Below are 12,376 nucleotides of genomic sequence, written 5' to 3' on the forward strand. Positions count from 1 at the left end.
AATAGCAGATTGTTATTGCAGGTAGTGAGTAGAGCTATGAGGAATAAGTCTCACTTCATGGGAATGGGGATGAGCAAACGCTAGATATGATTCCACTCTCAGGCAATGGGTGTTACTAAATACTGTTTTATATATTGCATAGGCATATGTTGATTAAATTAGAGAGCATTTCTTCAAATTGCACAACTGAATGATATTAAATGGCTTACCCAGACAGGGACTCAGAGAATTAGGTCATGATCTATTGCCAAAACTGGGGTAGGATGGATGAGTGTGGTTGACATTAGAGGGTAATTTGGTCAGGAACACCAGAAATGCCAGAATCTGCCTTAGCCCAGCCAATTCTCTTCTGTGAGAGGTCCCAAGGAATACTGGATTACAAGAAATAATGACCCCCACAAAATAAGAGTATCACTGTATTGTAAGCTGACCTTGTGTTTAAAACTGCAGTGTACAGTTACTCGGTTAAAAAGTTAGCACAAGGGGCATGAGATGGACTCTAAAGATGGGAGGGTTCCTCTCTTAGGTTCATGCTGAGATGTTGAAATCTTATCACTAAGGATGAGAGCACCCCCTCAATAGAATGCGAGCTTCTGTTGGGAATCCTATACCTGGGATCCTATTGACCTTCTACTGGGAATCCAGTAGACTGGAGTCCTACCTTACTTACAGCCATATCCCAAGAGATAGAAGCTGGCATCTAATAAGTGCTCAATATTTGTTGCATCCATTCATCCACTCATCCTATGACTCCTTCATCTAATGAATATCTTTGCTGAGCACTGGGATATAGCAGGGAGGAGACATAGCCATTGCATTCTGCATTCACAGTCCACCATCAGAAACAGAACTCATCTCTACCTTATGATGAGTTCTTTGGGGAGGAAGGACAGTTCACTATGGGAGCTCACATGAGGGTTTGCAAATTCAGGGCAAGAGAGGGTGGAGAGCCTTCCTGGAGGCAATGGTGCCTGCAGAGATCCTTCTTGGGCTTAGAATGAGGATGTAAGCATTTGTAAACAGTAAAGATACACTCTATTGGTGGACTCGCTAGTGGTATCAAGGTCGCTTGAGTGGAGAGCTGTATTTTCAGAATAATAGCCTGTAGTTGGCTGGCAAATTTAAATGGTGATAGAGCCTTATTAATATGTGTGACCTACACCTTTCCTAAATTTGGTAGAATGAAAAGCTGGAGTATATGATAATTTTTAAAAATCTGCATTCATTCCATTCATTTGGGTAATCTGGCATATAATACCTGATTATCATAATTTTACCTAAATAATGAATAAACTAGACAAAGGAAAATTAAAATCTTTCACATTAGATGTAATTATAATTTTTTTACAGTAACATCCACAGTTAGATTCTTAATTAAGTCTTCATGCCTCTTTTACAAAAGTGTATTTTGTTGATATAGTTAATTTTTTAACATCTGCATTAATGAGAGGAAAGAACAGCATAGATAATTCCCCCAAACCAAAGCTTAAAATCCATCTTCACTGGGTTATGCGATAAAGTCTGTCCTGTGCCATGCCTGATATTTGCTTTCCTGATGATGTACTTTGTGGAATAATATTAACATGCGTTTGCATTTACTGAAAAGAAAAAAATGGCTGATATAAATCAGGGAAGAGAATATGGCAGGGGCTGAGGGATGAGGAAGTCTGTTTGGAATTGACATTTTTCCAGTGACAATAGGTATATAGATAACTGACTAGCCCATACGTCATAAATTGAAAGAGAAGATGTTTCTTTCCTCCTTCCCTCCCTCTCTCCCTCCCTCCCTCCCTCCCTCTGCCCCCCTCCTTCTTTCCTTCCTGCCTTCTCTAATCTCAATTCATTTATTATATTTTCAGAAATATTCAGTGTCAGCAAAAACACACAAACCCATTCAAGTTCAGGTAAAACCTTAACAAGAAGCAGCTTATCAACATGATCACTTCCATGGGAACTAACTACTGCTGCCCATTTCTAGCTTAAGACCCTGTAGACACATGGTTGTAAACCTGAGAGGGATATACTGTGCATATGTTGTGCATATGTTGCTGCTCCTGCTGTGCATGTGTTGATACCCAATATGATATTTTTTGAAAAATCACAAAGAATTCAGCAAGCATCTTCAGTGGTAGGGCATTTTTCAGTATTTCTTGCTGCCATTATAATAAAGATTACAAATGATCTCCCTGCTGCTCAGGGTACACCTTCTAGGGTCAGACATCAAAGCAAAGATGGCAGAAATGCATTCAGAGTCTCGCTTTATGAATTTACTTTGCTTTTTGCATTTCTTTCCTTGGGAATGTGATTCCTTTGGAATTACTGGGATCACAGAGAAAAGCACACCATCAAGAGAGTAAGCTATAGAGTGGGGAAATGTGATAAAGTCAATTTAAGTTTAACAGAAATCTTGGGGGTTTTTGATCCACAACTTCAACATAACTGCTTCAACTTTTGCAAAGTCGGAGGAAATATTTTTATCCATTTCTGTTGTCGTTATTGTTGAACACGCTCACAAAAGGGCAGACCTGGGGTGTTACCTGAAACTTGACGGCAGTTTGGAATAATATGCCGTCTCCAAAAGTATGTCCAATGATCCAGTTATCACAGAAATGTAGTTGTGTTGATTTTTGGTTGTGAAAAAAAAGATAAGCAGAACAATGAAACAGTGTATCAAATACTAAATGGACATCAGATTAAGCCAAACTTCTCATTCATTTCAACAGGAGCAATCTTAAACCCCTATTTAAATTCTCATGTAAAATTTTTTAGCATATTATTTTTAATAATTATACAAGATGTCATGTACTAGAAATAAAAATTGCAAAGCATCTTCTTTTTTTTTTAAAAGCACAACAGGATTATATTTTAATACACAACCAAAATACAAAACACCATAGTAAATTGATGGCAATAAAATATGGTATTTCATTTGCACTGCATGACAAATGGTTAACATCTTTAATCATAAATGAGTTTTTAGAAACCAGTAACAAAGACATTGATATATCAAGGGAATGGAAAAAAAACAAAGAAAAGAAAATGAAATAACGCCAAGTGACTAGTAAGGATTAAGCATATATGAAGATGACAGGGCTGAACAATAACAGAAGAAAGGCAATTTCTTGTAATATCACATTACCAAAGATTAAAAATGTAACATTTGTACAGTTCTAGGAAATATACCCACATAAACACTGGGGGACAGGATTGATGAGGTCCTGTCTATATAGTAGGGAAAACTATAAATTTTGGATATCCTTAATCCTAGCATTTCCAATTCATTGGAATTATTTCAACAAATTAGTTGGCTAGATTCGCAATTTATATATAAACCATGTTTACTGCGTAGAAAATTTGTAGCTAGTATATAGACCTCCTAAAAAAAATGACGTGCATGTTAATTTATCAATACACCCAAAAGGATGTGCACAATATTTCATTAATAGTAGATAACATAGATAGAGGTGGCAGAATTAGAGGAGGATAAAAGGCATTTAATAGTAAAATATTATACTTCACAATTTCCATGTCCTTTGAAAGCTTGAAAAAGATGATTTTTTATGAGTCAATTTTAAATTTCCCTGTGATAAGTGAAAAATTTTTAAATGTGCACTTGATACTTAGAGGAGCACTGTAATTAAGCCTTGAAATTACACCATCCTTAGCTTCTCTGTGTAATAATGCCTCCATCATTCATATTCTCTTGGACATGTGATCTGAACTTTTAAGAGTAAGAGCACGTTCATGTGCACACATGTGCGTGCACACACACACACACACACACACACACACACACACACACACACACACTGGGACTCTCATCACTCATTCTTTGGGTACCCATGTACATGCAAAGACGCAGACTTAGTTGGGTTTCAAGCTATGTTTTTTGGATTGCAAGTAACCAAAATGGATTTTGGCTAAGTTAACTAAGGAGAAATTTGTTGGAAGAGATGGGACTACTTATAAAATCAGTGGGAGACTGAAGAAGCAAGCTTAGAGATGGACATGAACCAAGGCAGTCTACTTGGCAGGAATTGTTCTGTAGCACCAGAGTGCTGAGGCTCACTGAATAAGCCCCGACCTTTCTTCGTTCTGTTCTTCTCTTGGTTGAAATTGAGATTCCTGGAAGGAAACAGGCATTCTATTGGCCTATTTGCTCACATGCTCACCCTTAGAAGGAGAGAGCGGAGTACTTCCATCAACTGTCCCGCGAGACTGTATCTAATGGGGGAAGGGTGGGTGTTTAAAAGGGTGGATGCTGGGCAGCCCAGAGCAGCAAGCAAACGGTCCAGGGTGTGAGGGTGAAGAGGTGTTACTACTTGGAGAGATATTCCTAACCCTGAGTAGAGACTGTCAGGGTTGGACCTGTGTCCTCTTGGACCATTTCAAAGCAGAGCACAGCTTGGGATGATGTCGTGAGCTCCTGGTATGGAGTCTGAAGATCTGCGTCTCATACAGCTTAGTTCTGTGACTTCTTGCAATTTTCTTATCTTCTTTGCATCCTAGTTTCCTCGTCTTGCCTATCTCACAGGGTTATTATGGACGTATAAGAACAGTGTACATTAATATATGTGAAAGCACTTTCTAAAACTGGTTAAGTGGTTTCCAAATGTTCCTATAAGTTTGAGAAGCTTCTGTTAGTGCCTGCAAGAGCCCAAAGAGCAGCACAAAGGCCCAGCAGCATGTGCTAGATCCTGCACGTGCCCTAGATACTGAGATCAGGGTCACTTCATGAACATGCCCTTGACAGGTTAGATGGGTGAAGAGACTATCGTGAAACTTAATTTTAGATGAAGTCTGGCATCCACCAGACATAAGCTATACCTCGTAAAGCAAAATCTTCACTTTCTTCTTTCTAGAACAATCTGTTCCATGATGCTCGTTCCCAGAATCCTTAGGTTTTAGGCATCTGTCTGGATTTTGGTTTCTTACATTATAAATAAAAAACATACACAGAGCGGTTGTACTTTATTTGAGGGCTATGTCCCTGGAGTCCTTGCATAATTCAAAATTCACCTATTTCAAGGCAAATACCAACCAAAGGTAGGAGGGAGCTTTGTTTACCAGATAAAATGAGTGTCCCCATGTAGCCCTAGTATAAGCTCAGTTTACAGTTCACTTGCGTCCTTCAGCTCTGAGATTAAATTGCGTGATTGTCAACAAACTTTATTCTGGGGGAGGGTTAGTGTTGCATTATTTTAAATTTTGCACATACAGAGAATCTCAACATATTTTATGTCACATTATACTGAATTCGCATAATTCAAATCTGCACTCAATGTGGTGGCTCTATAATTTGGTACACTACTCTAATGACTACACCTTCTAGAACGCTCCACATTTGGTTTAAATCAGTAACACATCCGCTGTCGAATATATCCTATTTTGCGAATGCATAAGGAGGAGCCAGGTAAAACTAGAATACTGTAGTGTACATTTCTTCTCGACCCATCTATGGAAAATTCTGATTTTAAGAAACCTAGGCACTTGTGTCTGATGACTCTGTCTTGCTTTCCCATGAGCCAGCTTCAGGGAGTTGCATTAAGAGTTTTATTTTCATGCTAGGCCAATTTCTCAGTTGTGAAATGAGTCTCTCTGGTTTTGGTGAGGGGTGGGTGACCCAAGTCAAGGGAGTAAACCTCACCCCATCAAGAGATTGGTTTGCTTGTTAATTTCATGGACGGCTTTGTATTGAGGTAAGCAAAAGGCCGATGGGGAAACCTTGCAACCACCTGTAAGAATTTGGGCCACTCACAGCAAACCTTTGAATTCCTCATGCTCACATTTGCCATTTAACAGATGCAGCAACTGAGGCCTCAGAAAGTCCACTCACCTTCCCAAAGTCACATAGTGGTGAAGAGGTGAGGCCTGGCCAACTGTAGAGCTGAGTTCTCACCCACGAACAACCCACTTCTCCCTTCAAAGAGAAGCCTTCAAACTATTTTGTAAAGGAGCCCCTGAAACCTCGCCTCTTGTTTTCTCTGATTCTCGTTCCCTACCCATATCTTCTTTTTTTAAAGTTGTTTATTTATTTATTTATTTTTGGCTGCAGTGTGTGACTTACAGGATCTTAGCTCCCCAACCACGAACTGGACCCACGTCTTCGGCAGTGAAAGCACAGAGTCCTAACCACTGGACCACCACGGAATTCCCTCCTACCCATATCTTTTAATGTTGCTTTCAACAAACAGTTTTCGGGGCTATACCTACGAAATTCATTTTTTTTAAAATTATTGATTAGGTATTTTGTCAAACAAACCCATAAGCCTTTGAATGAGGTATAGGAAAGTGATACATTTCAAAAAGGTGGCTAAGCACAATAAACTAAAATTTTTAAAAAAGAACAATAGGAAAATTCTTGGATGAACATACAGCTTTCAAGTGGAATGCCTTCTAGTATGGAATTACGTGAGCGTGGCATAGATGAACCATGTAGTCATTTTCTAATTTCCCTGCCTGTATCTTTGGTTCTACTTGGAATGTCTCCTCCAAGTTTGTTCACCTCTATTCTTTTTTTTTGTGTGTATAGGTTTCAATGTGGCTTTGCCTAACATGGCACTGGGGGGACTTAATAAATGAAGCTACTGCTTCTTATTCTTGATTATTCATGATATTGCAGGCCTGGGTCTTATCAATTCTTAAAATAAACATCATCTCTTGCAACAGTCTGCAGCCTCATAGACTGCAAAGTACATTCTGCCTATCTGATTCCACTCAACCCTCACAGTTGTCTTCTGGCTTAGACAGAATGGATAAGTAGCTAGAACTGCAAGCTGCTTTGCAGCTTGCCAGGGCAGGAGAGCTGGAAGCCATCCCACGTCACTTGATTCTCTGCTCTTTGTTCTTTCCCTTTGGCCGCACAGCTTCTCCCTAGGGTCACTCATCAGGCACCATCCACTTCTCCCTGCTTGGGGTCTGTACTGAGGGCCTTGCACATCCACATAAAGATGTGATCTGTAGTAGCATTTCAGCAACTACCATCACAGGCAGTGCCTGCTCTTCCCCTGACAGTGTAATTATCCGTGCCTCAGTTATCTTCTCCAACCCAAGCCTAGTGTCCAAATGGTGACTCATTTAAATCTAGACCTCAGGCACAGTCAGTAGGATGGGCACTGTCTTTCCATAGTGCCTCCACCTCTTTCGACTTGTTAACTCACTGCTCTAGCAGAGCGGCCTCGTACCGCCTCCTTCCCAGAACCAGCTGCCAGCAACGCACGCAGGCTCTGCCGTAATTAAGTATTGATTTCACGTAATGTGTTTGTATGGAGGAAGCTCATCTCATTTGAGGGCTGCAGTTATCTGTCAGTAGAGCAAAATGTGTGATTATCAGTGGGTATCCTATGGCTATCTATGACAAACTGTAACCTCTAATCCATCTAACTGCAGTGACATTATGGTACGCCATGCAAGAGTGGGTTGTTTTTCTTAACATGACGTCTGCTGCTGTTGGCCTGCTTTTGTGCCCAGAAATAGCTGCACAGATTCTTCATTGCAACTCCTTTTTAGTTCCAATTTGGTCCTGCTGGAAAGGAGACCAGCAAAGTCCATTTACTGTAATGTAACGTAGCTGTGACTTCAAATAAATGGAGCACCAGGTATTATTTGTTTTCTGCTTTCTCTGTAGCAGTCATACCTCCTGGCATTTTTTTGGTAACCTTGCTATTCTCTGGAGAACAAGACAAGAAATTTTGGTTGGAAACAAACTTCACATCATTAACATCTTCAGGAGATGCTGTTGGGTTCTTGAGTCCCCCATCACCTTTGCGTGGCATTCACGGACCCCGGGCTGAGTTGAGATTGCTCTGTTTTGTAAATTCGATGAGGCAGGTATATTGCAGGGAGCACCCCTTATGCTCACTGCAGGAATGAGAGCCTGAGGAGCGAGGATCTAAGTCTCTCTTCATTGTGTGATCTCTCTTTCCATTTGACAGCTTCATCTCCACCGAGCCACTGGCTGTCTTGATTGGGAGCTTTTTCCCAACAGTGGAACGGAAGTTTCTAAATAAAGATGTGAGCTGTTTGTGTAGGTGTCTTTGCCTGTTTGGAGTTTTCCATCATGAGGTGGGAGACTGGATGGAATAGCCTACGTAGGTAGTGACTTTGTTTTCCATCCTTGCTCAAAATATCGGCCTGGAGTATCAGGAGATGAGCCAATTAAAAACTGTTGTTTCTAGTGCTAGTCTTCTCTCCTTGAGCAGCAGTTTTATCTCCTGCCTTCTGCTACCTAAAGTTACTTCCATTAGGTGTTTCTTTCTTGCTGCCATATAAAGTGATTATAAATAACACTGTAGACAGACTGGTGTTAGAGGGAAACGTTTCCAGTCGTGTGCACCGTTGTGGGTTATGTCTTTGAAGCTCACACTGAGCTCCTCCAGATCCATTTTAAGTGTCACATTATCACAGCCCAGTCGCCTGGTCAGGTTAAGAGTACTGAGCTAGGGCATGCGCATAAATGCCGATCACACTGTAGAGGTGTCAACTGCATCTTAACTATGTCACTCAGAAAGCTGGTGAATGAGCCAGAAACAAAAGTATAAAATATAACTTTCTTTGAGTGTCCTCCTCTCATATATTTCAGCATTGAGGGATCATATTGACAATAATATTGCACAGATCATGAATGCTACTTTTGGTAGTTTTAGGTAGGGAATGGAGGAGAGATTTGGGCTTTGGGGTCAGAGGGATCTGGGTTCTGATTTCACAGCTTTTTGATACAGAACAAATATACCCTCAGAGCTTCCATCTTTTCGTCTAAATAATGTGAACATAACAAGGATCTTGCAGGTCATGGAGACTGAGTAGGCAGTACCACAGAATCAGCTAACTCAGTGCCTGGCCCATCGTAGCCTGAGGCATCCTGCCACCCATCACACCACCTAGTCCACTGGGCACATGTCATTCTGAGTTAATTATAGCTCTGACTATATAGACCTTTTCCCAAAGTTCAGTTGTGTTTCTTTCATACAACCATTTGAACTGTCTACAGAGTGTTTCTAAGACAATACTAGACCATACCCGGAGTATTAGAAAATGTCCTGAGTGATAGTTCGAAAGGGCCCATCCAGAGGTGAGTGATGAGGTTGGTGAGAATGCTTCAGAATCATCTGGGCACATGCTAAATGTGGGCAGATTCTAGGGCCCCACTCCTTAGAATCTGATTCGGTAGGTTTGAATGAGGGATCCCTGCAATTTGCTTGACTAACGTGCTCCTCGGATGATGATAATGTTTGGGCCACACTTAAAGGAATACTTCTGCAAACATGTCAACAGAAGAACCAGTGGACATCTGAGATTATCAGCTGGGAAAGGACCACTCAAGGGGGATGAGACAGAAGCCTTCCAATTGCTAAATATGTGTTATGGACATGATGTGATTTGTTCTGGAGCCCTAAGGGTCACAACAGAACCTCATGGGTAGAAATTCAAGGGAAGAAAATTTCAGCTTAATATAGCTATTTTCTAAAGATTAAAGCTATCTAAGGGTGGAATATATAGCCTTCAGGAGTAATGAGCCCTCTAGCTCTGCAGGAATTCAAGTTTGTCTATCTGCATGGCCTCTGGGAATTTTACATAGAAGAAATTAGCTCATGCTCTTATTCTCAATGGTACTTAATTACTTTTATTGTAATTGTTTACCTATGGGTCTAGTGCACTGAACTCTCACAAGTGTTTATTAACCATCTACCTGGTGCCTGATTCGGTGAAGATGAAGCACAAAAGTGCTGCATGAATCCAGGTGAAGGCGTGATCTTAGCAGATGCTCTTGTCAGGCAAAGAGAAGGAGCCGGGCTTCCGTTTCTGTATGGGAGAAGGTAATACGCATACTGGCAATGAGAAGGCGGTGGTGAGGGTGAGATTACCCATTGGGAAAAGCGGGGAGGGGTAGTTTCGCTTTGAGAAGAAAAGTTCTTTCACACCAGCATTTAACACATTAATTAAGTAAAGCTTTCATTTTCTTCCAAATGAGTATCCATTTTTCTACCTTTCTCTTCAGAACTATGAAGTTCCAGTTGTCTCCTGGAAATAAACAGAGTCATTAAACACTTATTTTTCTTGGCTCCACATGTGTCTTTCCTTCTCCCTTTAAATTTGTGGTCACCATTAATGTATATAAGATGTACTCCCCCTTTTTTTTCAGAAACTGTTCAGGCAATGTCCTCTTCCTCATACTCTCCCAAGAGGAGAAAAGAACGATCCTTAATGGCAAATGGCCGGTGCAGTGAAGTAACACCAAGAGCTGGCTTCACACTCAGGAGAGAACCCTGCTCCTCCTTCTTGTGGAATATGTTACCCTTTTGATTTTCTACAAACTTGTATGAGGAACTGTTGTTTTTTAAAAAATATATTTATTTATTTTCCTTATTTTATTTGGCTGCATCGGGTCTTAGTTGCGGCACACACGATCTTTGTTGAGGCATGCGGGATCTTTTCGTTATGGCGCGCGGTCTGCTCGGGTTTCTCTCTAGTTGTGGCGCTCAGGCTCCAGGGCGCGTGGGCTCTGTAGTTTGCAGCACGTGGGCTCTCTTGTTGAGGTGCACGAGCTCAGTAGTTGTGGCGCGTGGGCTTAGTTGCTCCGTGGCATGTGGGATCTTAGTTCCCCAACCAGGGATCGCACCCATGTACCCTGAATTGGAAGGCGGATTCTTTACCACTAGACCACCAGGGAAGTCCCAGGAATTGTTGTTTGAATCAAGCAGGAGACACTGAATAGTTTCTCTCTTTCTAGGATTTCAAAATAACAGCACCATATTCTAGAGTCTAGCCTCCTTTTCTGTTTTAAAGCTAGGAGCCAATTACTGACAACAAGATGGCGTTAGATGTTTTTAGAGTTGGGTCATCTAGGTGATATTTTGTTAAAAGTGTATGTACATGGGCCAATTATTAGACCTACCGAGTTTTATGATTAGCTGCCCTTAGAAACCTTGTTAACCCACATGTGCAGGTTCACGTGAAGTGGTTACTGAATTTGATTGTTCTTTGTTGTACCTCCTCTCCCTCCTTCCTTGATAGCTGCTATTTATTTGGTATTTTAAAATATTTCCTCTTGTTGACGTATAGATCCATCTACCAAAAAGTCATAAGGATACCTTGATCTATAAATGTTCAGAGTTTCTTAAAATCCTAATACAGAGTGAGACTGTCTAAAAGTTTAGTTTGGGAAGTTGCCATCAGCAGCAGATTTTGCTGAATAGTACTCTATGTGTTTAATAATAAGGTTTTCTGTTTCTAGAAACTATTTCTTGTGGAACTGTTCTCTCCGATGCTGAGGTTACAGAAAAATATCATTTTTCTGTCACTGTTGGTGTTCTTCAGGCCCTCAATTTAAAATGGATGTGCTTTTAGAAACCTAGGTTGTTATCTACATCAGAAAAATACCTTATCCTGGGCCCCATCGGGTGATTTGGACAAAGCAATGCAATTTAGATGGGGGAAATGGTATGTATTACATTTTATAAGAGCCAGCTTCCAGTAATAACCATCTGACCCTTGTGATCCTATGTTTTCAATTTTCCTGTTAAAGAATGCAACAAGCAAAGTTGCCAAAGCATATTTTCCTGTCAAGTGTTCACTGATTTGTGAGTTGCTGGGCCGATTTTCCATTTTCAGTGTTAGAAGACAGGAACACCAAACACTTACTTTTCTCTTAGAGTAACTTCTCATGCAACTGTCTCAGGGCATGCACTAAACTCTGGGTTTGTATTTGAAAAGAAAGCCCCTATGTATGAGTGCAGAGAAATAGTGGCATGCTTTTAACCTTGATTCTAGGCTTTTGTTTTGCTTTGGTCTTTTTGATTCGGATATGAGCTCAGTATCTGCTAATTAGAAGAATAAAAATAGCAGCCTATTGCTAATACCAAAATACATTTACTGAGTGCCTACCTTGTATATATTCCTTTGCTAGGCTTTATTCTGGGACATCTTATACAACGTATCTTATTTAAAAGACTGATTAATGAAGTAGCAGTTTGGAAATCCCTGGTGGGAAGTAGCTGTGGTATTCAGTATAGTTTCCCCAACTGCCATGCATGGCATCAACCTGAGGATGTCTGTGTATTAAGATGAGCAATAAAAAAATCATTTCTAGGAAGTGCCCTGTGTCTTTGTACAATTTCCTGGCCTCTAGGGAAGGAAGTCCAGATAACTTGAATGTTACTTGCCTTGGTAAAGATGTTGAAGTGGGGCTTCCCTGGTGGTGCAGTGGTTGAGAGTCCGCCTGCCGATGCAGGGGACACGGGTTCATGCCCCAGTCCGGGAAGATCCCACATGCTGCGGAGCGGCTGGGCCCGTGAGCCATGGCCGCTGAGCCTGCGCGTCCGGAGCCTGTGCTGCGCAGCGGGAGAGGCCCCAACAGTGAGAGACCCGTGTACCGCAA

At 41.1% G+C, this 12,376-nt stretch overlaps 1 pseudogene; it reads right to left on the reverse strand.

Annotated features, from left to right (window-relative positions):
- Positions 1-10,148: 10,148 nt before the first annotated feature.
- On the reverse strand, positions 10,149-10,334 carry LOC132433016 (small nucleolar RNA U3; annotated as a pseudogene).
- Between the last annotated feature and the right edge of the window lie 2,042 nt (positions 10,335-12,376).

The sequence above is a fragment of the Delphinus delphis genome, chromosome 10, assembly GCF_949987515.2.
Source record: "Delphinus delphis chromosome 10, mDelDel1.2, whole genome shotgun sequence".
Taxonomy (NCBI): Eukaryota; Metazoa; Chordata; class Mammalia; order Artiodactyla; family Delphinidae; genus Delphinus; species Delphinus delphis.